The sequence below is a fragment of the Crinia signifera genome, chromosome 6 (genome assembly GCF_055691185.1).
Source record: "Crinia signifera chromosome 6, ASM5569118v1, whole genome shotgun sequence".
Taxonomy (NCBI): Eukaryota; Metazoa; Chordata; class Amphibia; order Anura; family Myobatrachidae; genus Crinia; species Crinia signifera.
The window spans coordinates 211,605,005-211,632,810 of NC_139222.1; positions in this window are offsets into that span (position 1 = coordinate 211,605,005).

Here is a 27,806-nt window from a genome sequence, read left to right on the forward strand (position 1 = left end):
GGGCTCTCCGCAATGACGTGCCTGTCACAATAAATGGAAAGCGTCACTTCTCCAGTACAGAAAGGTGAAGGTGAAGAAGGGGTTAGTAACTGCGCTAGACAAGCCAATTGAAAAGGTGGGTACATTTAATTAAATAAAATACAATTTTACACAAAAATGACAATAAAATACATAACAATAATGTTAAATGTTTTTAAGATAGTGAATAGTCAACCAAATGGAATGGATCCTCCTTTAGTGCAAAATCACTGAGTCCGTTCCTGTAATACCCCGATGGTGTAGATCTCCACTGTGGTAAACAGGTAGTGTCCTCTGAAGTACCTGATGGTGCGTTGGCTGTATGTGGGATTGCGTTCCCTTTCTCTCTCCTCGCAGAATTACCATCAGACACAACAGAAGTGAGGTGCAGCAGCCAAATTAAACTGTTAATATTCCAGCAAGTTGCTGTCGGGAAGGGCTAAAGTTTATATATAGCAGCCAGATGTAGATGGAGTAAATAAAAAAAACCGGTACTTGTTACCTAGAACGGCGCCCATCGCGGGCATCGCATGTGCATCGCATGCCATTATAATGGCATGCGATGCGACCAATGCGATGCCCGCGATTTCACATAGAAATGAATGGTAAAATCGCGTCGGTCGCATCGCATGCGGCCAAAAAAACGCATGCGATGCGACCGACACGATTACCGCGATTTACATAGGGAACAATGTTAAATGGCCCACAGACCCCAAATAGCCACCCTGAAGTGTGAAATGGCCCCCCCAATTGTTAACGCCACCCCACGATCAACGTCAACCCGAAGCGCGGCGAGCGCAGCGAGCCCGCGAGGGGCGGCGGTATGCATCCTCCGACCTTTTCATACCCCCACTATCCACGTCGGCGTGGAGTTGAGAATATAAAGTGTGGCAAGCGCAGCGAGCCACCGAGCCCGAAGCGTGGCGAGCCCGAGAGGGGACGCGGATACCTGTGAAGCCCGCGAGGGGACGCGGATACCTGTGAAGGTATCCGCGTCCCCTTGCCACGCTTCGGGCTCAGTGGCTCGCTGCGCTCGCCACACTTTCTATTCTCAACTCCACGCCGACGTGGATAGTGGGGGTATGAAAAGGTCGGAGGACGCGTACCGCCGCCCCTCACGGGCTTGCTGCGCTCGCCATGCTTCGGGTTGACGTTGATCGTGGGGTGGCTTTAACAATTGGGGGGGGGGGGGGGCATTTCACACTTCAGGGTGGGTATTTGGGGTCTGTGGGCAATTTAACATTGTTCCCTATGTGAAATCGGGTCAATAGGTCCATTTAACATTGTTCCCTATGTAAAATCGCGGTAATCGCGTCGGTCGCATCGCATGCGATTTTTTGCCCGCATGCGATGCGACCGACGTGATTTTTTTCCCTACGATGCCTAGGATCAAAATTGTCGGCGCCGTTCTAGGTAACAAGTACCAAAAAAACAAAGGAGGTTGGGAAGTGAGCCAATCAGGGTTGCTCCGGTCACAAGTGTGGAAAGAGTATGGTGGTTGTCCAGTCCAAAGGGTGACAAGGATCTCCTTAATGCATTTAGCTGCTTTAGAGTGCTGCTTTTTCAAAAGGTACTGTGATGTACTGCTGGGTTTAAATACCAATAGCCAGGAGTGGCTAGGCAGCCAATAGTGGTATTCGGGAGGAGGAGCCGCCAAATGTAAACAAACATCTCACGTCTCCTCCTGTCAGTCCGGTTTGTTGTCAGGTTTTTTTGGTTTGTTATTTTGGCAAGTCCCCTGGATGCCTACATCGACTGAAGAGGACTTGATCTATGCCGGAGGACCCCCATCAGTTTAATTTCCTTCCACAGGTACCCCATATTGTATTTCTTCAGGACCAGCTAATGGACGGAAGTAGACCTACCTATGGGGTCAAGGTAGGTAAATATATGTATGAAAATTCTCTGAATGTAATAATGTTTTATTGTTATGGTGTCAGTGAGTTTATTTTACTATTTGTATTGCCCTTTAATGCTGGGACTTGTGGTTCTCCAAACCCTGCATGTGGGGGTGGCTTGCTGGGACTTATAGTTCCACAGCAATATACAATCGTTTATTCTTACTTTCACAGCCCTGGGGTACCGGGGATAGCCCCAGGCTTCAGCCTGGTCAGGTAAGTTCTGGAGGGGGGACTGCTTCATTGGGGGGGGGGTCCCCACTCCCCTAGGAACCCTGCCCCTGCTGACTGGTTAGGGGTCCGTGGGACCTTATATAATAAGTGTCCCTCAGCTGTGGCATTACCCTGCTGGCTGGTTTTGGCCTGGTGCTGGTTCTTAAAATACAGGGGACCCCAACTCGTTTTGTCCCCCATATTTTGGGAACCAGGACCGGCCCTTGGGTCAGTTGCTGGTTTAAAAAAAATACAGGGAACCCCTGGTGCATGACTGTGGTAGGGTAGTTGTAAATGTTTATGTGTATAAATGTGTGTTAAGATTAGTGTGTGTGCATGAAAGTGTTTGTTAATGAGTACATGTTAGTGTAAGGTATGTGAGTGTTTGTGGATGTTTTTTTGGTGTGCAAATGAGCAAAAACAGATAGCGAATAACAGTACAAGACAGTTTAGGACAAGTACATGGTAAATAAGGATAGTTACATCAGGGGACAGGCCACTGAAGCAATTATCAGGGTGGCAGAGGTTTATATATTCTAAGAAAGGCACATAAGGAGAGAGGGCCCTGCCCGTGAGAGCTTACATTCTAAAGGGAATGCATATGAGTGTAAATGCATTAATGCTTATGTGTGTGTGATTGTGTAGAATTACTTAGAAGACATTAGTAGCTAAGTTTGTGATGTGGCCAAATAAGGGCATAGTGGTAATTTATTTATAAACGCATTTTTTAGCACATACACAGGTTAACATTACACAATGACACATGGCCACAAGTTATACATTTAGAAAGAGGAAAGACACTCTTTTTGTTGGGGCACTCTTAGTTTATAAAATATTTAGTTGGAAATGGAGATTATGGTAAGTAGTGTGGTCTGCTGGACTATATACAGTACACATAAGGACCGGCATGGATGAAATCAGAGAGTTTTGTTAGTTACATATGGTGCAGATACAGCGGTGATAGGGATAGGTCCCTGTATTACTGCTATTTTAAGACTTAGCTTTTAATTGTTGAAGTAAAAAATTATCACATACAAACACACATAAATGACACACAAAAAAAACCATAAAATAAGTACAAGGTATCGGTGGGGGTTTGATTGGGATCAATTGTATTCCATATTTCTCCACAAGTTGATGTGAAATAACCATCACATTCTGCCAGTTACCATTCTCATGGAGATTTAGATGTTGTCTCCAAATATATTAACACTTGTAAGTTATATTCTGTCTGCTGTTATTTTGTATCTTCTCAGTGTTTGTGGTTAGGCTGCTAGTAGTTTTGATCAGCCTTTAAACAGCACCAGTTAGTTTGCCTTTTAAAGGTCCATACACACTGGGTGACTACGCCTAGCGTGTATGGACAGCGATGATCGCACTCATCGCTTGGGGGGAAAGCCACTCAGTGGATACCCCTTGCTTTCCCCCTGTCCGGCGCCGATGGCAGGGGGAGGACGGCGTTGCATAGCGCATAGCTATGCAAAGCTGTCTTCAAAGCCGCTCATCTGCTGGTATTACCAGCAGATGAACGGCTTTCCCGGTGATGATGCGTGAGCACGCAGCAGCGCTCACCGCCCCTCGCCGAGGCATACACACTGGGCGGCTTTGAGCTGAAAGCCGCTCAAACCGGGAGTCTTTCTTCTTTCTAAACTTGACATACATTTACACACAAGGGTGCACCTCCACACCAATTACCCAATAAAGATAAGTATTATCTCTTTACTCTGACTAACTGTGGACCATTATACTGTATATATTCTACGAACCAAATCTTTACTACCTTCACCTGTGCACCTGTCTCTCCCATTTCCCCCTTTCCCTAAAACTCAAAAAACAAAGTTTAAATAACATAACGCAATGTCATATGCGATCCTGTCCTAGGTATATTCAGAGCCGGTGTAAGGCTTCTCAGCACCCTAGGCAAAACTTCAACCTACTCCCCCCTACCCCCCCCCCACCCAATTTTTTTTTTTAATCATGTGGTCCTTCAATTCCCCCTCCCCTTCCCCCCGGGAAGGTGGCCAAGTCCCCTGCTTTCCCTGGAGGTCCTCTGCACCCTCCCCTTTGCCACCCACAATAGAGTACAAGGGGGAGGGGGCAGCAGTGTAGGAAGTATGCCTCAAGGGAAAGTATGGAGATGAGTTCTGCCGCAGCCACCTGCATTAAGTACATTAAGGATCCTCATAGACAGCCTTGATTTTTTGATTTTTAGACTTGGTGGCGCCCCCCCCCCCCCCCCCCAGATCCCAGCGCCCTAGGCAGCTGCCTAAAGCTGCCTAGTGGTAGAGCCGGCCCTGGGTATATTTAAAGCAACACACATGTACAGGGACACACATTCAACCAAAACCCTGTGCATGTATGTTTTACAGAATCAATTCCATAAAACGGACATTTTAACTGACATAGTAAATAAATACAATATCAAGGCTATTCATGATTTAGCAGTTTGAATTTATGTGAGCAACATTTTAAAATACATAAACATTAAACATGCGAGTATACATTAAAGAGCACACTTATTTTCAAATACAAACACATTTAATATAATAAAGGCACTCATGATTTTTTTACACATATGCAGGACATGTGTAGGATACATATATTTAAATGTAGTTGTGGTAGTAATACTTGGAAAAAAATACATCCTTGTAATAAAGGTTCCTTGCTAATTGTTAATGGCCAGTAATTTAGAAAGTAACGTGCAATAAACACAATGAAGTGAGAGAATTCATGTAATTAACTATAATGTTGAGGATGGGTTGGCTGTGTGTGTATGGTTCGAGGTGCGAATGAAAAAAACACAGAGGGTGTTCACACAATGCATTATCCCGCGGTTACGCGAATGTGCCTAGGTACAGGCAAGTGTGTGGGTAGTTTAAGTACAATCCCCTTTGTGTACCGGTCGGAATACTCCCGTCCACATGTGTTATGGGCGTCGCTTCGCATGATTGCGAGCGCGCGACTGCCAATTGCACAGGTGCATGCGAACATGCGCACGCATCAATCAACCAGAATAAGGTCCATAAAGAGCTGATATATATGTTAGAGACATAAATACATTTTATTACTGAAGGGTGTAACTCCTTAGCAGTCATGCTCTTATTTTTTTTGACTGCTTTGGCTATTATTTTAGACCATGGGCAAGTCAACCGCAATTCCATCATTTACTACTACAGAGGCTACAATTTATTTGAAAGCAATTATTGAGCTGTTTGTTGAATTGGCTCTAAAATGTGAAATATGTTCTCGAACTTTAGGCAGACTAAGAATTAGTTGTAAATTTGAGCAAGATGAACAAATTCAATCTTGTTTGAATTTAAATGGCTACACGTTATGGTATTTTAATTGTTTTCCACGTGGGCAGTCAAGTTAATCTTCTAACTCCAGACAGTTATATTCGCTGTTCAAGTTAAAATACCTTTCACAAAATCTATTAAATGTAGTCTTTTAATCTAAAACAGACAACATTTTAAATTGTAACGTGTGTTTTTTAAACAAGTGCTTTAAACGGTGACCTTCAAACCACACCCACCAAACACAAATCAGATGGCAGGGGTGAGGAGGAGGAGTCAGGAAAATAAGAGCATATTTTCAATTGGTGGGAGGAATACAGAAGTCTTAAGAAATTGTTTAATAAAAATTTGATATTTATTTGACCATAATGCTACAGAACATTTGATGTAACAAGTTTATTGGTAACATCTGCTAAATCAGGAACAGTGAAATGCTCACTTGGTTATAGATAAAATAACAGGCACAAAATTTGCTTTGTGACAACAATGGCATCATTATGGCGGTAATGAGGGTAACACCAAAAAGTCTACTCTCTCGCAGTGACAGGAGCTGGGTGCTGCAGTGTGACATTCTCCTGCAGCACTCAGCTCCTGTCACAAAGGAGGAGCCAGCAGTGCATCCAAACGAGTTTATGGAGGTAGCCTAGCATCTCTGGGGATGTAATTAATCGCTTTTTGCAAACCAACATCCCTTTCCAGATTGGCCACACACCCAGATTGATGGAACCCAGGATTTCCCACAAGAACATACCACTTTATGTTAGGCCATGCTCCCTTTTTTGCGGGTGCCCCTCAATCGAGTTGAGGGTATGAACCCAGTGTCACCAGTATCAGTGACTCATCTGCTTGCAGTCAGGAATGGCAGTGGAGGCAGAGCCTCACTTGTCATTCTCCAGTATACTTTGACAATAATTAGAATAATAAATTATTAGCATAATACAATTGTTTGATTCTAAATAATTAGAATAATTCACCCATCCTAAGTAACATCAGGACTCATATTGGGTTCAAACCACAGATTAAAAATCACTGGACTAAACCTTTGTACAACGAGTGGTGTCTGCTAATGAAAGATTGCAGGGTTTAAACATGCTCAGTTTTATTTAATATAATAAAAGGATGAAGAAATATTGTATAAGAAACCTGCCTTATGCATGAAGCAGCGATGCAAGCTGAAGGAAAAATATATTTCAGATGTGCTACAAAAAACAGACACCATTATCGAAACCATTGGCAGAACTTGTGAGTGGTTGGCACAGGTAAAAAATTTGGACCCCTCTTATCCACTCCAACCCAAATTCACCATATGCTACACAGCAGTGGGTGGCAGCAGTGGGACCCTTGTTCCTCAAGGGTCTACAATCTAATACACTGGAGACAGGACCAGAAAAGCAGAGTGTTGTTACTGAAGCACACAGTCTAAGTCAATGAAGACATTACCTAAATGCAGTCTAATGCAGTGAGGATAGGAACAGGCCCAGAAACAGTCTTATGCAATAAAAACAGAAGGACCAGAAAGTAGTCTTTGCCAGTGGCCAATTCCATACAGTAATAGAGTGCTAAGGTTCTGGATACAAGGGCAGTTCTTCTGCTACAACTATAGCATTAATAATACACCCCAGTGCTCTAGCTTACTTTTGTAAGCAAAAAATAAGATAGATTATTCCATTATTTTAAATGCAGATATACAGTATATGTGTATCTATCTATCTATCTATCTATCTATCTATCTATCTATCTATCTATCTATCTATCTATCTATCTATCTATCTATCTATCTATCTATCTATCAAACATAAGCCCTGAGTTGTTTGGTAATTTTGAAACAACTTTATTAGTTGACAAACAGCACTTTCCTTACATTCAGTGGCTAGAGAAGTACTCTACTCTCAGTCACTAGGAATCTGTACCCGGCTGCCATTTCTCACCAGCATAGGAGGACGTTACTTTTTGTTCGGGTCACCCTGGAATTTTCTGGCGATGAGGCCGAGCGAGCAAAGAGGTGCTGAGTGCTGGGAATGGCAGGATGTTTAGATGTTGTTTGGAGCACACTATTAATCGGTTTGTAGCAAATGCAGTGAGAGAGCCAAGTGCATTACAAAAGCCATTAGTCTGACCCCCTCACGAGCACATCGTACTGCCTGCAGAGAATGTGAGACTACTAGAAGGGTGACATCATACTCTCACATTAGAGGTTCTCCCCTGAGACATGCCAGTTCTGCATGAGATCAGACGTGAAATAAATTTAGTGCCCTATAATGTACAATTTCACTTTTGCACTCTCCGTCTCACTGTAATTGCTATCATTTATTCATGTAGCACCAACTATATTCTACATCATTCTTACATAAACAAATATGATACACGATTAATTTTGACTGAAATTAGATATAGTGGGTCCTACAGGGCAAAATCTGACCATGTCAAAGAAATGGGATGTTTTGGGGAAAAAACTCGGCATATTGGATTATACTGAAATACAGTACATGCCCAGACCAAGAAGGGGAGAGCAGCTGGGAAGGGGAACATTGTGCAGCAATACATTTGTGCACGGCTGGTTATGTCCCCTAACCCAGACGTGTTAAACCTTTGGTACACACCTGCTGCCAAACTATTCTGTTTCTTGACAAACCAAGGGAAAACAGAATCACGTAACTCACAACCATCTTGAAAGTTGGGACATGTTTTATGTTTTATCATATCCCCAGACACAAACCAACCTCATTGGGGAGATGTACTAAGCTTGAAAAGTGATAAAATGGAGAGTGATAAACAACCAGCTAATCAGCTCGTAACAGCCATGCCACAGGTAGGAGCTGATTGGTTGGAGGTTTATCACTCTCTATTTTATCACTTTTTAAGGCTTGGTACATCTCGCCCATTATGAGTTTGTCACATTATGATTCAAGTCTGTTAACAGTCCTGCTTATTGGAGGCCAAAAAGCAGGGGTGTAACTAGAACTTGGTGGGCCCCATCGAAGGGGCCCCCTTCTACACAGAGGGGAGGTATACATGTACAGTGCGGGTATACGGTGACACATACACAAAATTAGTGGGGGTACAAGGCATCACAACCACACACACAGGGATAGGAGGATACCACACACACAGGGGGAGGGAATGTACACTGCCGCACACAGTGAGCTAGGGGAGGTAGTTACACTATCACACACGGTGGGGAGGGACATACTGTATAGGGTGTCACACACACAGGAGTAGGGGGTGCACACTGTTGTACACAACTGAGTGTGGGTTACTTTGTGTCTCACATACAGGACGTGATGTATTAAAATACTCGCCACCCATCGCCGCCTGCCCGCCGCGATGCCAGCGCATATGTACTAACATATGCGGCTGGCATCGTGGTGAGGTGACGGAGGCACCCCACGATACCTGTACTGTGATGTGCGGGGGTTTTCCATCTGCCTCTCCCCTCACGCCGGGGACAGCTAAGCAGGCTGTCCCCGGCGCCTCCTCCTCCTCCCCCTGCAGCCGGAAGGACGTCCAGCTGCGTTACTAGGGGGAGTAAGGGCTTACCTTCCGGCTCCAGGAGGACCTGGACTAAGGTAAGCGAGAGTGAGGGGGACAGGGGGGTCGGCGGAGGCGTTGGGTTGGCGTTGGGCGGCGATAGAAGCCCATAGGCTTCTAAAGGGTATAGCCACCCAAAGGTCGAGATACCCTACAATGCGGTAACGTAGCGGCGGGGTTTTAATACATAGGAAAGCAGTAAAACTTTGGTATTACCGCACTTTCCCCTTAGTACATCCCGCCCACAATCACATGCAGTTACACACAAAATGAGGTAGCAATTGTGTAACTGTAGTAATTGGATGGCCGTCCCTGCCTACAGCCAGCAATTACCGGTGAGGGAAGTTCACTCACAGGATGCCCCACAATCCTATTAGTGGCAGTGACATGACACCACTGCTAGCTACATTGACTGGCAGTCACTGAGAAAATTCTGGAAATTCACTAGCAACTAAGTGAGTGCAGCAGGAGCTGGGCCCTAGAAGTGCTCTGGTATGCTACTGGGAGAGCAAGATGGAGAGTCAGGACCTGTAAGAAGGTAAGCCCAAGGGAGGGTGAGAGGGGGGGGGGTCGGCGAGGCGGCGGGGTTGCGGCGGAGGCGGCAAAAAGAAGCCCATATGCTTCTATAGGGTATCGCCACCCAAAGGTGGCGATACCCTGCCCTGCGATATCGGTGCAGCCAGGTAATAGTACATAGGAAAATGCGGTAAAACGGGGGTTTTACCACATTTTCCCCTTAGTACATCTCACTCAGAGGGAGGGAGAGAGAGAGAGAGTGCAGCAACTCATTACAGCAGTCTGAGCACAGCATTCAGCCACAGGTCTCTGATGGGGTGGAAACGTCACAGCATTAAGCCCCACCCCCTAAATGGCCGTGAATCATGGCATGGGAGCCGACCAGGCAGGGTACACGTGACGTGACTTTACATCCTCTGTGGATGCAGTTGTGGGGGCCTGGAGGAGGGGGCTATGCCAGTGACTGCTCCCTTCAGCGGGGAGGGAGAAGCTTTGAGAGCAGATTTTAATGGGTACAGGGGGCACTGCGAGCACTAGAAACAGCTCGGGCCCCATAGCAGCTGCACAGCTTACCGCCTCGGTAGTTATGCCACTAGGAAAAGGTAAAGGGCCTTTGGCCTGCAATAATCAGGACTGTTAACATAATTAAATCAAAATAGGAAAATGTATGGAAAAACACATGTATAACAGCCCGTTAATTTATTTTTCAACTAAAATACAAAGGGAAATTTATCAAAGGGCGATAGAGCTTACTTTCACCATGACAAATAAATTAAAGGTGATTCTGAGTGCGATAACCCTGCTTTTGGTAAAACTCACAAGCTTTTACCAGTATTGGCCAGTATTGGCTTCCTCATACTAAACCTATTTATCAAGTAGTTATCATCTATTTATCTCAGAATAACCTTGTTTTTAAAAATGTATTCTTTGAGTGAACCATTTTGTTAATGAATAAAGATTTCATACCTCCCAAATTTGAGCTTCTCTCAGTTAGAACCCATCGCGCAAGAAGCGAAAAAGGGGTGGGGCTATGTGAGGAGTGGGCATGGCCTTCAGTGGAGGGATGTGAACTCCTTTTCGTCATTTCAGAGGCATGTCCAGTGCTCTCTGAGCTGCTGATTCACCATTCCACCACCCTTGTACTGTATATGGCAGAGCATAACTGCACACCCAAGAGTGCTACAGTATATGTAGCTTATAATGGGTTCCTGTTGTGGTTAAATAGGTCTGTTTGGAGGTGATGAACGGTGAAACGGAATAAAAATCCTGATAAAGTTTTCAGAAGGGATCATCACTGTACAAGTCATCTCTGGTGAGGATTGATGTCAGATGCACTGAGTTTGGTAATAATTTTGACACTGTAAAAATAAATTCTGTCAGAAATGTGTATGTCAATCAATGAGACCGGGTCGTGCTGCTGTCAGTGAGGTGGTGATGTGCTGCTGTCAGCAGTGTCATAACTAGAAATTTAGTTCCTCCCTGCTAAAAACGTTTCTGGTGTCTCCCCCATTTTGGTAATACAAACAGGGCTGTTTCTTGCCAAAAGTAAAATTATACCCCTTAGTCTCCAGTTTTTTAAAATAAATTATTTGTGTGTACCTATGGCGTGCCCATTCCAAAAAGGGTATGTGGCCTCACTGCAAGGGCGGGGCCTCGCTACACACCATAATGCTCATTAGACGATATGCCACACACCGTAATGCCTCTTACACATTATGCCCCACACTCTGATGCTCATTACACTTTACGCTACACACCATAAAACCCCTTACACATTATGATATACACTGTAATGTACATTATAGAATATATTTCAAAGAAAAAGAGGAAGAATGTCTGTGTTTGGTGCACTCAGAAGAACAAAATTATGAAGCTATAACTTTTAATATTTGTACACTTAAAATCCTGCGAAATATAAAACAAAGAAAATAGGTGAAAGAAACATAGTAAATTGGGTTAAAAAGGATATACTGTACAATCCTCACGGAGTGAGGCTCCAGTGTCACTAGTCTTATAACACCTTATAGGTGGAATCAGCATGAGTCTTGTTTCAATGTAAATTGGCAGTTTAGACGGTATCAACAATAAATGTGCTAGTGTTGCTGTATCACTCAATAATAGTGTGCTACAAAATGTATTATTGGGAGGTATATACTTCTCCAATTAAGACACCCCTCAGTGGTCATAAACTTGTTAATTTTAAGAATGCTGCTAATTAGCAAAAATGTGGGTATGGTGTGGGCAGTTGCGTGGTGCCGCTGTGACCCCTGTGTGTATAGCGGACACTGAGGGTGGACAGATGTCCCCTCCATCTCAGTTGTGGGCAGAGACCATTTTGGAGTCACACTGATTCTAAAATTAAACAGTCAATCAAAAGCAGGGATGTGCTGCTATCGGAGGTGAGTGATGCTAGCAGGAAATGTGTTATCAAAACTCACTATACTGTATATATATATATATATATATATATATATATGCACACACATACATACAGTATAATGCTTTGTTGAACAGCATTGCTTTTATATCATGTTAATGACCCCTATATCTGCAGTAGTCTATAACTATGTATGACACCAGCAGTTGTCTTGCAGGTGTGTCACCTTAATTAAAACCATTCTATAGCTATATAATTGCCTTATTGGTTGGCATTGCCTCTTGCATGCCAGCAGTGTCTGCCAGAATCATTCAGGGTAAATTGCATCCTCCTGTCTGGTATTGTTTTATTTTAGTGAATTGCTGCAGGGAACAAACCTAGTCTGAGGAATGTGCAGTGAGACTGTGTAACTGTTTTTTCATGGCAGTTCATTACAACCGCAGCCACACCGCATTTTAATGGAGTTTGTATTTGACAATTAACACAATAACACATTCACAAAGACATCAGTCCCTGACTATTTCTGGCTGTCCCTGCTGAAAACTAGTGTTTTACAAAACATGCAATTCTGATGGAAATGTTATATGCAATACAGACACAGAAAAATCATTGAAAAAGTGGTTGCAAATCAACTGCAGAAAAAGGAATAAATTGCGCCTTTGAGGAAATTCACCAAATATTACCACAGTGTGTAGAATAAAATAAATATATTTATTAATACATAATATGCAAATGGTTAAAATAAATTAATAAATAATAAATGGTTAAAAGTAAAGCTGTGTACACACGGGGGCGATAGGGGCTGAAATCGCTGGAAATATGGTCGCTGGCGACCATATTGCCAGTGATGGGAGTGTGCCCCGGCGATAAATCGCCGGGTGCGTGCTCCCGTTTTCAGCCCCATTCTAATCGCTGGTCACAGGAGCTTGCTCCTGCGACCAGCTGATTACCTCTGCTGCTCCCCCGGCAGATGTTCCCTTTCATCAGCGACCATCTCTGGTCACTGATGAACAGGAGACACAGAGCAATATATTGCTCAGCAATATATTGCTAGCAATATATTGCTGAGCAATATATCTCCCCCGTGTGTACGGGCTTAACACTTAAGCCGTGTACACATGGGGGCGATAGGAGCTGAAATCGCTGGGAATATGGTCGTTGGAGACCATATTGCCAGTGACGGGAGTGTTCCCCCGGCGATAAGTCGCCGGGTGCGCTCTCCCGTTTTCAACCCCATTCTAATCGCAAGCTCCTGCGACCAGCTGATTACCTCTGCGGCACAGCCGGCAGAGGTTCCTTTCCATCAGCGACCATCTCTGGTCGCTGATGAAAAGGAGACACTGATGCTGTGTACACACGGGGGCGATAGGGGCTATAATCGCTGGGAATATGGTGGCAGGGGACCATATTGCCAGTGATTGGAGTGCGCACCAGCGATAAATCGCCGGGTGCGCGCTCCCATTTTCTGCCCCATTGTAATCGCTGGTCGCAGGAGCTTGCTCCTGCGACCAGCTAATTACCTCTGCGGCTCCCCCAGCAGAGGTTCCTTTTCATCAGCGACCATCTCTGGTCGCTGATGCAAAGGAGACACTGGGCAATATATCTCCCCCCGTGTGTACGGGGCTTAAGTGATATATTGCTCTGCAATATATTGCTGAGCAATATATCCCCCCCGTGTGTACGGGGCTTTAAGGAGCGTACACACGGCGGGAGATATATTGCTCAGCAATGTATTGCTAGCAATATATCCCCCCCGTGTGTACGGGGCTTTAAGGAGCGTACACACGGCGGGAGATATATTGCTCAGCAATATATTGCTAGCAATACATTGCTGAGCAATATATTGCTCAGTGTCTCCTTTTCATCAGCGACCAGAGATGGTAGCTGATGAAAAGGAACCTCTGCCGGCGGTGCCGCAGCGGAAATCAGCTGGAATGGGGCTGAAAACAGGAGCGCGCACCTGACGATTTATCGCTGGGGCACACTCCCATCACTGGCAATATGGTCGCCAGTGACCATATTTCCAGCGATTATAGCTCATATCGCTGCCGTGTGTACACAGCTATAGAACCAATGGTGTGGCTTTTTTGGGGAAGTGGTCACAAAGTCATTCCTGTTCTATGAGGGACCTTTGTAGATTTCGTAAATAGCACTGAGGTATACTTAAACTTGGACAGTCTTGGTATACCAATTGACAATGATATGTATGATCCATTTTAATCAGGATTCAGGAGAAGACATAGCACTGACACAGTCCTGGTATATGTGCTAAATTATTTTCTGAAACGGACAAAACAACAACCACTAATAAAAAAGTGTGCAAATGATTAGATCTATAAATATATGTGTATATATATATATATATATATATATATATATATATATATATATATATATTATATATCATAGAATCTAACAATATAGTGTTCTATTAATAAAGGCAGCAAATCCTGTGGTGTGCTAGTGTATATACACACCAGTAATCCTATCCCTAATCAGAAAGAAGAGACGTATGGGGATAATTGCACCAATTCTTTTAAAGCAGCATAATATGCATTAATTTGAATGTTTTTATGAAATTGTCACATGACTCATTACTCTAAAATGTGTGTTATTATATCATTAATAATGTCTTACTGTGTATCTGTGTAAATTATATTTTTTAGATGGCCACCTTAAGTTTTACAATAAATAAGTGTTATATACTTTCATTGTATTGGTACATTTATGCAGGTGGATACACCCCATGTGCTTTAAAAGAATTCGCACAATTATCCCCATTTTCCCCAAATTATTTTCTGAGGCAAGAGACAGTGGTGACTGTACAATCTTAATCCTTCTGGATCTGCAGCATTTGATACTGTGGACCATGGGCTTCTAATTGAGCGCCTGAACAATTTATGTTAACTGGATGGCACAGTACTAAGCTGGTTCAAATCATTTTTCACTGGCAGGTCACAGAGAGTTTCATCTGGAGTATACTCATCTTCATCAGTGCTACTGCTTTGTGGTATCCCACAAGGTTCTATATTATCCCCCATGCTTGTCGCAGTGTACACACTGCCACTGGGTGAAATAATTAGGCACCATGGCCTGGTCTACCACTGCTATGCAGATTATACACAACTGTACTTGTCCTCTGCTCCGGGCACTGAGAACCCAATAACAACCATAAATGGCTGCCTAGCTGAGCTCCAGGAGTGGATGAGTGTCAGTTGGCTGAGGCTGAATCTTGGTAAAACAGAGGTCCTTATGATGGGGCAAAGGACAAGACTGCAGCATAGCCATCCAACTGGACTGACACTTTGGGGTACTTGATTACCGAACTGTGATCATGTGAAGAATCTTAGCGCGGTACTGGATGGTGGCTTGACACTTTAACATTAGATATCAGCCACTATCAAATGCTCATTCTTTCATCTGAGAACATAGCCAGAATCAAACACTTAATCCCTTCTGACCAAAAGTCATACATGCATTTGTATAATCTCGTTTGGATTACTGCAATGCCCTCTACCTCGGTCTACCAGCAAAATAACTTCACCGATTACAGCTGGTACGAAACACAGCTGCCAGGCTGTTGACCAAACTGCCCCGTTCTAGCCACATAACTCCCATTCTCTACTCCCTTCACTGGATGCCTATAAAATATCCGAATCATCTTCAAGATTAATTTATTGGGTTTCAAAGCCCTACATGACTAAGGTCCAAGGTACCTGAAGCAGCTTCTGATTCCATACTGCCCCACCCGATTACTGTGATCTGTAGATGAAGGAACATATTGCTGACTCAACTAGTGATTCCCAAATAAACTAGTTCTGAGACATGAGACTATCCAACAGCATTCAGAATTGATAGCTAGCAATGTTTAGCTTGGACGGTGTAACCTTAAGAAGGGGTCTATTTACTAAGTATTGTAGAGATATACCGTTCAATAAACTCCAGATAAATGACACAAGCTGGTTGGTTTGTATCTTATAACTTTTTACATTATTACTCTCCAAAGCTTAGTAAATAAACACATAAGTGCTTTAACCCTCTGAGTGCCAACTCTCTCTGTCGGAGGGATGTACTATAAAAAAATGTGGTAAAAACACTGTTTTCTCTTTTACCCCATTTTCAAATTCACTGAAGCCCCTCCTGGTGGGCCTTCGCTGTAAGGTTAACCCCATAGAAGCCAATGCAATGCTGCTGTGTATGGGATCCGAAACAGATCCCTCCCAACAGGACCTCCCCAATACAATCGAGGAAGTCCAAGCAGTGGCGGGGATCGCAAAGTGCAGCTCTTATTGTGAGAACTTCCCTTTGCATTGCTCATTGCATATGTTAGTACATATTCAACGAACATCAGAGCGATAGGCGGCCTCCGCTGCTAAGTACATCCCCCCCCTAATAGATGTTTATAATATCTGCTAAAAATGGCAGCATTGGTCACATAAAGTAAAACTAAAAAATGTGTAAAAAAAAAAAATGCCAGCAGGCCTCCCCCGCATGCTGGGACTTGGAGAACCACAAGTCCCAGCATGCTGGGCATTAATGGGCCTGCTGGCACTTGTAGTTCACCTGCATAAAGCAATGTTAGGCATGTCTAATTTTTACCCTATCAGACCGGCGTCCAATGCCCTGGCATGCCGGTGGCAGCCCTGGGTTTCAGCCCTGGACGGGTAAAGCCTGGGGGGACCCTTTATTGGGGGGGTCCCACTCCTCCAGGTACCCCATCCAAGGCTGACCAGCCAAGGTTCTCATGTTTCGGCCAGGGGACCTTATGTAAAAAGTGTCCCCCGGCTGTGGCATGGGTGAATTTGAAAATGACTAAAAATCGCATTATATTAAATGTCACCCTATATTTCCTACAGGTCATTATAATGAATAACATTGTTTGCATGGAAATTTTCACACCTATTTTGACAAAATTACTTGGCACTCAAAGGGTTAAAACTACAACATTTGCAGTATATTTTTGTGCAGTTCCCCCACCATCAGCAACTGTGTACCAGAGTGATACATGCTGAATTAGGCCCTATATTCATATACCAAAAAATTTAAGCTCGGGTCGGTCTTGGTCTGCTGGGCTTTCTGGGATACTGAGAGACTCGTGGCATGCTCATGTGATCTGTAATCATCTGCTGAACTGGGACGTAGTGATTATGTAGACAATGAAAGGTACAGATACAGCCATCCTCATCTAGCCCTTTAATAGGATTAAGTGAGCCAGAATTGAATCCTCTGCTAATCCCCTACTGTATTGTTCTATGTATTGTATTGCAGCTGAGAACAATAGATGATAATAAGCCTTGGTGAGCCACAGCTCATCCATGGCTCTCCAGAGAAGTCTAGTTGAAGAAGGCTCCATCTGTAGACCATCTTCTGGTCTACACCAAATATGAAAAGTCATAATGTTGACATGGCCAACAAAATCCAAATATTAGCATGAAATCCACATGGTCAATATGTAGCCAGTTAAAATGTAGACACGTATAAAATACCTACAACCAAAAAAAGAAATGTCAACAGTCAAAATGCAGACAGCAACATCTAAAAACAGAAAGATCCCACACCTCCCTAGTATGCATGTACACAGGGAATGTTTGTCCACCTTCGGCATTCTCACTGGGAGGTGCTACCCACTACTTTAGTAAAGACCTAAAACACCCAACATGAAAAATAAGTATTCTCGTGGGTGCTTTGAGGATCAATTATCAATCATAAAATTTAACTTTTATTAATAAGTATTAAAACCTAAATGACATCTCTGTGAAATGTAGTTAAAATTATAGATAGTGAAAAAAATAAAAACTGCGTGTACGATATAATTGTGTATGAAAGGTAAGGGTAAACTTGCCCCTATAAGCATATTGTGTTCTGATCCTATAGCTCCTATGGCTTTGATAAGAGAAAGAACCGCGGTTGTATTTATCAGCAGCTTATGAATGCTGCAACATAGTTTCCCTTTTGCTGCATGTTTCAAATTGTAACAATTTTTTGACACTTTTTTTCTCTTTCAAATAGTGATCAAACCAAGGTTCAGCTTTTAAGAGTGAATAAATCTAATTCTATTGTGTAAAGATAATATATAAAGTGTCCAGTAACAGACAGATTGTGATGTGAAGCCTGATCTTCTTTTCATCACCAACAGCTTTTGTAATTTATCAAAAGAATATTGCTGGGCTGGTTAGCTATAAAAGTTGTCTTTTTTGAGATGCTAGTCTAAAGCTGCCTACACACCAATCATTTATCTGTAATATATATGTCTAGTGTCCGTGTGTCTCCGAAACCCTGCCATCTGTTGGTAGCAAGTGAAACTACATCTACTTTCTTCCGAAGCATTAGCTTCGAGCGGGCTTACTAGTTTTTTTTATATGATATGGCCCTTTTCATCCAATCGGAACCTAGCATTTAAACACTGTCCGTGTGTGGACAGGATAATGATGGAATGAGTATACCCACTGTAGAAAGATAACATCCTATCTTGCATGTAGTTAAAGATAACGACCCATCAGCATGTAGAAAGATAATGACCTATCTTGCAGGATTTGGCACGCATGGTTCTGTGTGTAGTCATGATAAACAATGTGCTAATGATATGTTATTGATATGCAGTGGTTGAATGACCCATCACATCCTCTGATCGTTCATACAATCGTTCTGTGTGTGTGCATAATATGTTTTGGCCAGAACTGTTCTAGCCAAATTTGGGAAATTTGTTGACAATTTGGATTGTCATAACATCGTGCTGTGTGTGCACACCAGAAGATTTATTTGTCCATTCTGTCTGATGGGAACAAATATCTGTCAATGTATAGGAGCAAAGGACAATCTACTATTTACTCCTAAACACCAGGAAACAGACAATGGTTATTCAGACACATTAGTTAAAGCCATTTGATTGAACAAATTTATTCAAATAATTTTTTTTTTGCATTTTCCAGTATTTGAGAGCAAATGGTTAACTGTTATTTGCTTCCATACATTTTCATATTTTTGGTCCCACCAGACCAGTGTTTTTCAACCACTGTGCCGTGGCACACTAGTGTGCCTTGAGCTGTTCTCAAGTGTGCCCCCAGATCTAGAGATGCCCAAACCAGTTTACAGCCACCACCAGTTCAACTGTTACTGACTGGTCTCTTCTTTTCATGTAAAGGGCCAATGTATTTTATTTCTGTTACCTGTGGGGACCAGTGTGATTGTTTTTTATATTGGGGCCTTTAGGTTTTTATTTCCTTGTGGGGGCCAATGTGTTTTGCCCTGTGGGGATCTCATGGTGTGCCTTGGCAATTTTAAAATCTTATTTAGTGTGCCACAAGGTAAAAAGGTTGAAAATCACTGCACCAGACAGATTGGACAGATAAATCGGTACTTGTGAGTTATCTGGGCGCCCGATTTCTAAATCGGGTCGGATCGGGCACATCGCATCGCATCGCATGCGACCATCGGATGCGATGCGATACGATGCGATGACCCGATTTTTCCATAGGAATCAATGTTAAAATGGACTGAGTCCATTTTAACATGGAATTCAATGGGAAAAAGGGGTCCTTTTCATACCCCTACTATCCAAGTGGGCATGGAGTTGGATATAAACCTGTGGCGAGCGTAGCGAGCCACCGAGCCCGAAGCGTGGCGAGCGTAGCGAGCCCCGCGAGGGGACACAGAATACCGTCCCCTCGCGGGGCACGCTTCGCTCGCCACGCTTCGGGCTCGGTGGCTCGCTACGCTCGCCACAGGTTTATATCCAACTCCATGCCCACTTGGATAGTAGGGGTATGAAAAGGACCCCTTTTCCCCATTGAATTCCATGTTAAAATGGACTCAGTCCATTTTAACATTGATTCCTATGGAAAAATCGGGTCATCGCACCCGATGGTCGCATGCGATGCGATGCGATATCGCATCGCATCTGATTGTATGCCTTAACTTAAGGCATACAATCAAAAAATCGGGCGCCCAGATAACTCATAAGTACCGATAAATCTTACTGTAAAAGACATTTGCATGTATAATCCGGTTTCTTTCATTTTCAGGAATGTTAAAAAGTGACAATTTTGTTTTTTGAAGCATTAATGGGTTTGTTTTTTTTTAAGCAAATTTGCTTTGATCCTTGTATGGTTATGTGGAGATGGTGATAACAGAACAGGTATTGCAGCAGCAGCAGCAGCAGTAGTTCCCTTTTCTTATACTTGGTAAGAGTGAAAATAATCCGCATTACAGGAAAAATCATCTTTTGATAAATGTACCTCACCGTACATGAGTAGGATTTCTCTGTAGTCACCACAATTAGTTACCTTATTCCTAGGAGTTATCAATGTGTCAGGTAATTCCCAGATGATGTGTAGGAACCTCACATCACTCTCTGGAATAATCTGGTTATCACTGTGTTGATAACCTTGCTCTAATAATGCTGATTACACAGGAAGTGATATCCAAAATACTGCTGGGTTTAAGGTCACTCCATCATTATCCCTAAATGCCTGCAACCTATTTCCCTGTGGTGAACAAATAGTTGGCAGGTATAATTATGGGCTACTTTAATCCAGAAGCAATTTCAGATGCTTTACCCTTTCAGTGCCAGACATGCCTCAGTCACTTTTAAAATGGATGAATTGTGAGGTATATCATTTTCTGGACAGCTGAAAAGCGATGGACTCTCGGTCATGTCATGGCAGAATCAGTGCTAACTTTACAGAGAATGGGCCAGATTCTCTAAGCTTCAAAAGTGATAAAATGGAGAGTGATAAAACAACCAACCAATCAACTCCTGTCTGACATTTTTCAAACACAGTCTGTGACATGGCAGGTAAGAGCTGATTGGCTGGTTGTTTATCACTCTCCATTTTATCACTTTTGAAGCTTAGTGCACTACAAGTACACAGCCTAGCGAACAGGTTTGAATCAGGCCCAAAGTCTGTTTGCAAATAGAAGACGTTTTGGACCAGACGCACTAAGCTTCAAAAGTGATAAAATGAAGAGTGGTAAACAGCTAGCCAGCATGCCCAAACCCCGACCATTGGGGGCGGGACTGAATTCGGCCCATAACGAATGGGTCTGAATCAGCCCCTTTAATTTTTTTCCGTAAGGATTCCTTAACATTAAAATTGTATGTATAATCATGCCTGCTAGTCCAGATGTGTCCACAACATACACCTTATCTCATGCCAAATAACCATCTGGAGTGCCACAGACAATTCAGCTAAGCAATACCATATGTTCTACCACATGCTTTTCTGCAGAATAGGATTTTAGTCACATCACTAATGCAGCAAAAGTCATATTTGAGTCTCCCACATACTATCCAGCAAGTGCCAGCAGTCCCTTGCACCCACGGAAGAACGTCCACATCTCCCACATCCAGGGCCGGATTAAGCCTTCGGGGGGCCCGGGTCACTTTAGACATGGGGGACCCCTCTCTCTTGTCATTACTGGCCACAGACTGCACAGGAGAATATTACACTGTCAAACCACAGAGTAAAGGCAGTATAAACTTGGTCCATGGGTACCAGCAGGGGAGGATTGATACATATATATATATATATATATATATATATATATATATATATATATATATATGTGGTAGAAAGGAGAGGCGGCACTCAGAGACGTATTCTTGATGAAACCAGTGAGGGCTTATTTAAAACATATGGCTCCTCCACACCGGCGCGCCAGGCCTCTTGTCTGCGGTCCCCTGGTGCAGAGCCTAAACCTCCTATCTGCAGTGTTGGGCTTTTCTCATGATCCATGGCGCTGGGCCTCCTCCATCCAATCCACGGTGAAAGGCTTCCTCTCCGCCATCCACAGCAACGGGCCTCCTCCTGATCCGTGGTGCTGGTAGTAGAGGGCTGCCTCTTCTTGTTAGAGCAGGAGACTGGGTTGTAGAGGAGGAGACAGGGGTTTGAGGAGGAGATGGGGTGGTAAAAGAGGAAGGGAGGTGATAGAGGAGGAAACAGGGGTTCGAGGAGAAGACATGGGGTGGTAGAGGAGGAGAGGGGGGTGGTAGTAGAGGAGAAGGTGGTGGTAGAGGAGGAGAGGGGTGGTATAGGGGAAGAGTGGATGGTAAAGGAGGAGAAGTGGGTAGTAGAGGAGGAGGAGGAGAAGGGGGTGGGAGAGGAGAAGAGGGGTGGTATAGGGGGAGAGAGGGGGGTGAAGGAGGAGAGGAGGGTGGTAGAGAAGGGAGAGCAGGCAGGTGTTACATAAATTACATAAATCTCGTAATCCTTCCAAGTGAAAAGAGGGGTTGATTCAGACACTTTATTTTGGATCCAAATTCGGCCCTATCCCCGATGGTCGTACATACATTTACTCCCGCTCTCTTACATACATACATACATACACTCCCGCTCTCATTCATGCATACATAAATACATACATACATACATACACTCCCGCTCTCATACATACATACATACATACATACACTCCCGCTCTCTTACATACATACATACACTCCCACTCTCATTCATACATACACTCCAGCTCTCATTCATACATATATACACTCCTGCTCTCATTCATACATACATACACTCTGATCTCATTCATGCATACATACACGCCCACTCTCATTCATACATACATACACTCCCGCTCTCATTCATACATATATACACTCCCGTTCTCATTCATACATATATACACTCCTGCTCTCATTCATACATACATACACTCTGTTCTCATTCATACATACATACACTCCCGCTCTCATTCATATATACACTACCGCTCTTATACATGCATACACTGCCGCTCTCATTCATACATACATACACTGTGGGGGGAGGGACAACATGGGGACGGGAGGAAAAGAAGGGACACAGGACATGGGAACAAGAGGAGGTAACACAGAACTTGAAGGGGGGGGGGACGTAGCGGAGAGACACAAAACCTACGGACATAGGGGGTGACACAGGACCTTTTCACATGGGGGGGGTAGAGAGGGGGAGGAGGGACATAATACCATGGGGAGGGGGTGACACAGGACAAAGTGCCTAAACAGATTGTTCTTTTTTTTATTATTCTACATCCCCTTACCTGGACCTAGTTAGTTGAGGTGGATGAAAAGGAGGAGGGGCCAGTTAGGTCGGATGAGAAGCAGTTAATTCTTGGCTGACCCTGTTCTAACTGTGGAGCACAGCACTTCCTTCCTGCACAGTGCACAAGAATTTGTGACCTTATACTGTAGCTCCGCCCCCGAAACACCGCTAGCCGGGAGCACTAACTTTGAAAGACTCACTGGAACAGTCAGGAGAGGAGGTGGTGAGCGCTGCCCTACTACCTCCTCCCCGGCCAGCCCCGGCACATATAGATGCTGACAATCACTGTTGACATCCCCAGCCCCGGCGCCGCTGATGCTAGAGGAGGAGGCGGGGCAGCGGCAGAAGAGGAGGACAGCAGGCGGGAGGAGGCTAAGCCGCATTCAGCAGGGAGGGGACTGTATTTCGGCGGCGGCCTCACTATGATCGGCCTCCCGGGAATCTTCCCGGTGGATATAATGGCCAATCCACCCCTGATTGTCACATTGGGAGATATTGTAGGTAAAGCTGCAGGACTACCTCACTCCCATGCACAAAACCTTTAGCTAAAAATAAATAAATAAATGTTTTTTTGTAAAAATACATGCCGACCACAGAGGGGCCCTAGATAGAGGGGGCCCAGGGCACTAAGCCCCCCTTATTCCAGCCCTGCCCACAACCCACCCTCTTCCTAGTGAAGCAGTCAGTATAATTAGACTAACAGGAAACACTCAGAGCGTAATTATTAGTGCTGAACTGGTACGAATCTCCAAGATCCGTGAACCAAACTTTCTGATCAGAAGTGGGATCTGAGTCCAGCTTGGATTTTCTCAACAGATTTGAATCCCAGATCAAGGCAAAATATCATCATCCTGCTGTCCTCTCCTACTTGAGATTCATCCAGAGGATCCTTGAGTGTTAAGCCTACTACTGCCGCTGCTGCTGGAAGTCGACTATCATCCCAGATAGGAAGTTGGAAGACCACTTCTACTACTTTAACTAAGCAATTGACTGTCCAAGGGTTCTTTGCGAGGAAGACAAAGTATGACAGCAGTCATCCTGTTGCAAAGCGGATTACTAAGGCCATAACAACTATGCTGGTATTAGATGTGTGCCCAGTATCCACCGTCAGTGCAGTGGGATTTAGATTCCACTTCACTAGGCAAGTGATTCCCAGACTGTACAGGGACACTAAGAAAATTGTCCTCAAACTGTCCACTTAACCAAGGGCCCTTCTTAGCAATATCTTTCACAAACTTGTCTAGTATGTATACTCAACATCATTAATGATGCAGTCTTCTGAACATCGTTACTACCCCCTCCCTCATCTGAACAGTTCAGCTGCAGCAAGGCCCCCACTGCCTCCATCACTCTAACTGCCTTCACTCCCTCCCTGATGGCATCAGCAAGTGTATATGGACTTGCTGTTGCCAGCACTGCGTGGGGTCCCACTGCCACCAATATCGCCAGGTACATATTTGTTCTAGTGTTTTCTATTCATCCTAGAAACACTAGGGGCAATTGATAAAACTGCTTATAATATATATATATAATATTTTTACCCCAAACTGCTGCACATCTGACCAAACTGCTGCACATCTGATCAAATTGGTAGGGCAGAATTATGCATATCCAGTGTGTGGCGGGTTGTGCTCTATATTGTGTATGCCAAAAATAAATTATGGGATCATTCCAATTCAGGTGCCGTCGACATGATGCATCAATACCAGGTGCTTCTTTTAATTTTATGGGAGGGGGGATCTTAGAATGCACACCCCATATACACATGAGGACTTTTAGTTCTGCAAAGAAAAACACATGGTGCAGATGCACACTCCATATTATTAATTAATAATAGAGGTTCTTGGTATATTCATTGGCCAAGAAATATTTGCCCACCAACCAGCTTTACAGTGACCTCGCATCTCTGGTTGGTCCCTAATACTAAGTTTGAATCTGGGGCGCAGAACCCCAGAAAAGTCGACATAAGCTTCTTTTTATTTATTATTATATTTGTACTTTTTTAAATCGCCATTTAATATATGAAAGGTTTATGTCACAGCTAGATCTCCCTACCGCAAATATAGTTTAAGGCCTAGTCGTTTTCATTCATTTTTTCTGATGTGCTATTGGGATTTTAGTAAATTGCATCATTTACAAACTACCCAAACACATAGACATACTGGGGGGGGGATGCTCTAACGCCGGCTACCGCATTCATAATTATCGCATATGCTGTAACATATGCGATAATTATGGCAAAGGACAGCTCTTGCAATAAGAGCTGTCCTTTGTGGTGAGTCAGCGGGTCCCATCGGGACCCAGCGGCTCCCCCCTCCCTCCCTTATCCGGCTGCTGCTGTGGGGGGGCTGGCTCTCATCCTTACTGCACCCGGAAGAGGATCAGTGTAGGGAGGAGGAGGTCACATGTTCGGGCAGCACAGCTCTGTGCTGCCCGGACACAGGTGTGTGGGGGGGCAATGCGGGGAGGCGGGGGTCCGTGCGGGGCGGCGGGGGTCGCGTTAGAAGCCCATAGGCTTCTTTGCGGCATCGCCATTTTTCTGGCGATGCCCCCCGCCGCGGTAACCCGGCGGGGGATGCTTAGTGCATCCCAAAATTCCGTAAAAACCCAGATAACTGGGTTTTTACCGCATTTTTAGCTTAGAGAATCTCCCCCACTGTATTTTTTCATAACTGCTTTTCATTTACTTTATTAGATTGTTGTTTATGTTTAAATAAAAATGCTTTAAAAATTCCTGCTATAATAAAATTGATGCAATCTACAATCTCTCAACAGTGTGTGTGAGCCTTCGCTCGCTGGTCTACAGTAAACTCCTGATTATTTTTTTCAGATGTTCAGAAAGTCTATTGATAAATAATTTGTTCAGACTCAATGACGAATACCAGACGTGTCTCCTGTGATTGGCAACTGCACAATCCTCCAAGCATTTCCACTTGACAAATGTTTGCAATTTCCCCATTACCAGTTATGCACTGGAAACATCTGCCTTATTATCCCATGTTACACCAATCGGAACATGGAGCATTAGCGGAGCCTGTGGTTTGAGGTAGCTAGTTTTGCCAGTGACTTCTCCTGTTCTCATGTTAATAATGATTTAGTCTGCTGAACTAAAAGTTTTGTTTAATGAATGAAGTTGCAGGAGATGCTTTGGATGTGGGTCTGTGGTCGGATGGATTTGATTCCATTTCCATTGCTGAATTTATCTGTTAATAGCTGTAAGTAGGTTACTGAGCCCTATTACTAATAGGTGGGCACCACTGGCATCAATTATGTAATGTGTTCCCTGCGGTGTTGTATTTTACCTACAGCATTAGTTATTTAATTAATTAAAAATAAATAATCGCATTTTGGAATAAATGGATTTTAAATATTCATTAACTATTATTCAATAGTTGTTCAAGACACATTTGCTATCATTTGTACATATTAATATCAAAACAAATGTCATTTAGGATTTAGAGGTGATTTACCAAGCAGAGAAAAAAAGAGTAGAGAAGAGGAGCGGTGGTGAAGTTGCTGTAACAACCAGTCAGCTTTGAGTAAGCAGTAAGTATATTATATAAAATTATAGGAAGATGCTGATTGGTTCCTGTGGGCAACTTAAATCAACTCCAAACTTTTATGCAGTCAAAGACTCACATTGGCCAAATGTAGAGCATCATTTTTCTGTTAACTAATAGTTATTCAATCTGTGAAAGTTGAAAAGTATGTTATATTACCTTGATTGTATGTTATGGTGGGAGTAATGGGTTCTAACATGCATGACATGCCTACATAACAATAAGAAGTATCTGTGAATTCTGGCATACAGTATACTGTGTACTACAGCATTTAGATGGCAGTCAGTACATGCAGTCTTGTAGCAGGGCATTTCTGTTCCCTGTATCATCCCCTTCCCCTGAACATGTGACATCATGATATCAAACTGAGGGAACTCCAGGACCAGGAATCTGGAGCTTCCTAAGGATGCTCAGGCAGCTCTTCAGCAGATCCAGTACCTCTACAGAACACATGCAGGTATCATGGGACTGTGAAATGACAACACCTAGGCCCTAGTACCCTGGGCAGTGGGCATGAGACTGTAAGGGAAACCTGAGAAATAAGTGGAGGACATACAAACTCCACACAAATAAATCCTTGATATATTAAAATGTTGATAATTCGCACTAGGGTCAGGATTCGGGTTAGATAACCCTCGTCCTAACCCGAATCCTAATTCTAAAATTTGTAATGTCAATGTTATAAGATATAAACAATTCATATGTCAACATTTTAACCATGTCGACATGGTACAAGTCAACATTGTGGTGTCAACAACATTATCCTGTTATCAAAAAACTTCAGCATTGCATTAGAATAATTAGATCGTCCACAGATCAGTATCCTTCATAGCTCCTTTTCTGTAGAAATCTAAAGCAGTATCACTGTGCATTAACATAAGCCTGTCATCATCCCACTGGCATCACTACTGGAGTACGGGCAGCACCCAGGTGTCACCAGCCAGGGGGTAACACCAACATACTAGCTTGTCCTCATTGACAGGTGATGGATGTTGCACAGTAATAATATTACTGTATGTGCTGCATTCAACTCCTGTAACACTGTAGGATCTGCCAGTGCAACCAGTCTCATGGGAGCATCCAGGCATCTCCAGAACCCCAAAATAGGGACTGAGCAGTGAGGACACGCCCGTTTCTCTGAAAACACACCCCAATTTTGGCAAGAGACTATCCACTGTGCCTGGTGTCAAAATGCCCTTGCATCATCCCTAGAAAAGATTGTTCCCACAGCAAACTTTCTTAAAGAGGGCATATGAAGGTGTTGCCCATAGCAACAATGACATTCTAGCTATCTTTCCTAAAAATTTATTTGGTTGATTCCCTTTCGGCCGTCATATGTTGTAGATAGCCAATAAAATATTGCTTTGAAATCCGAGTAA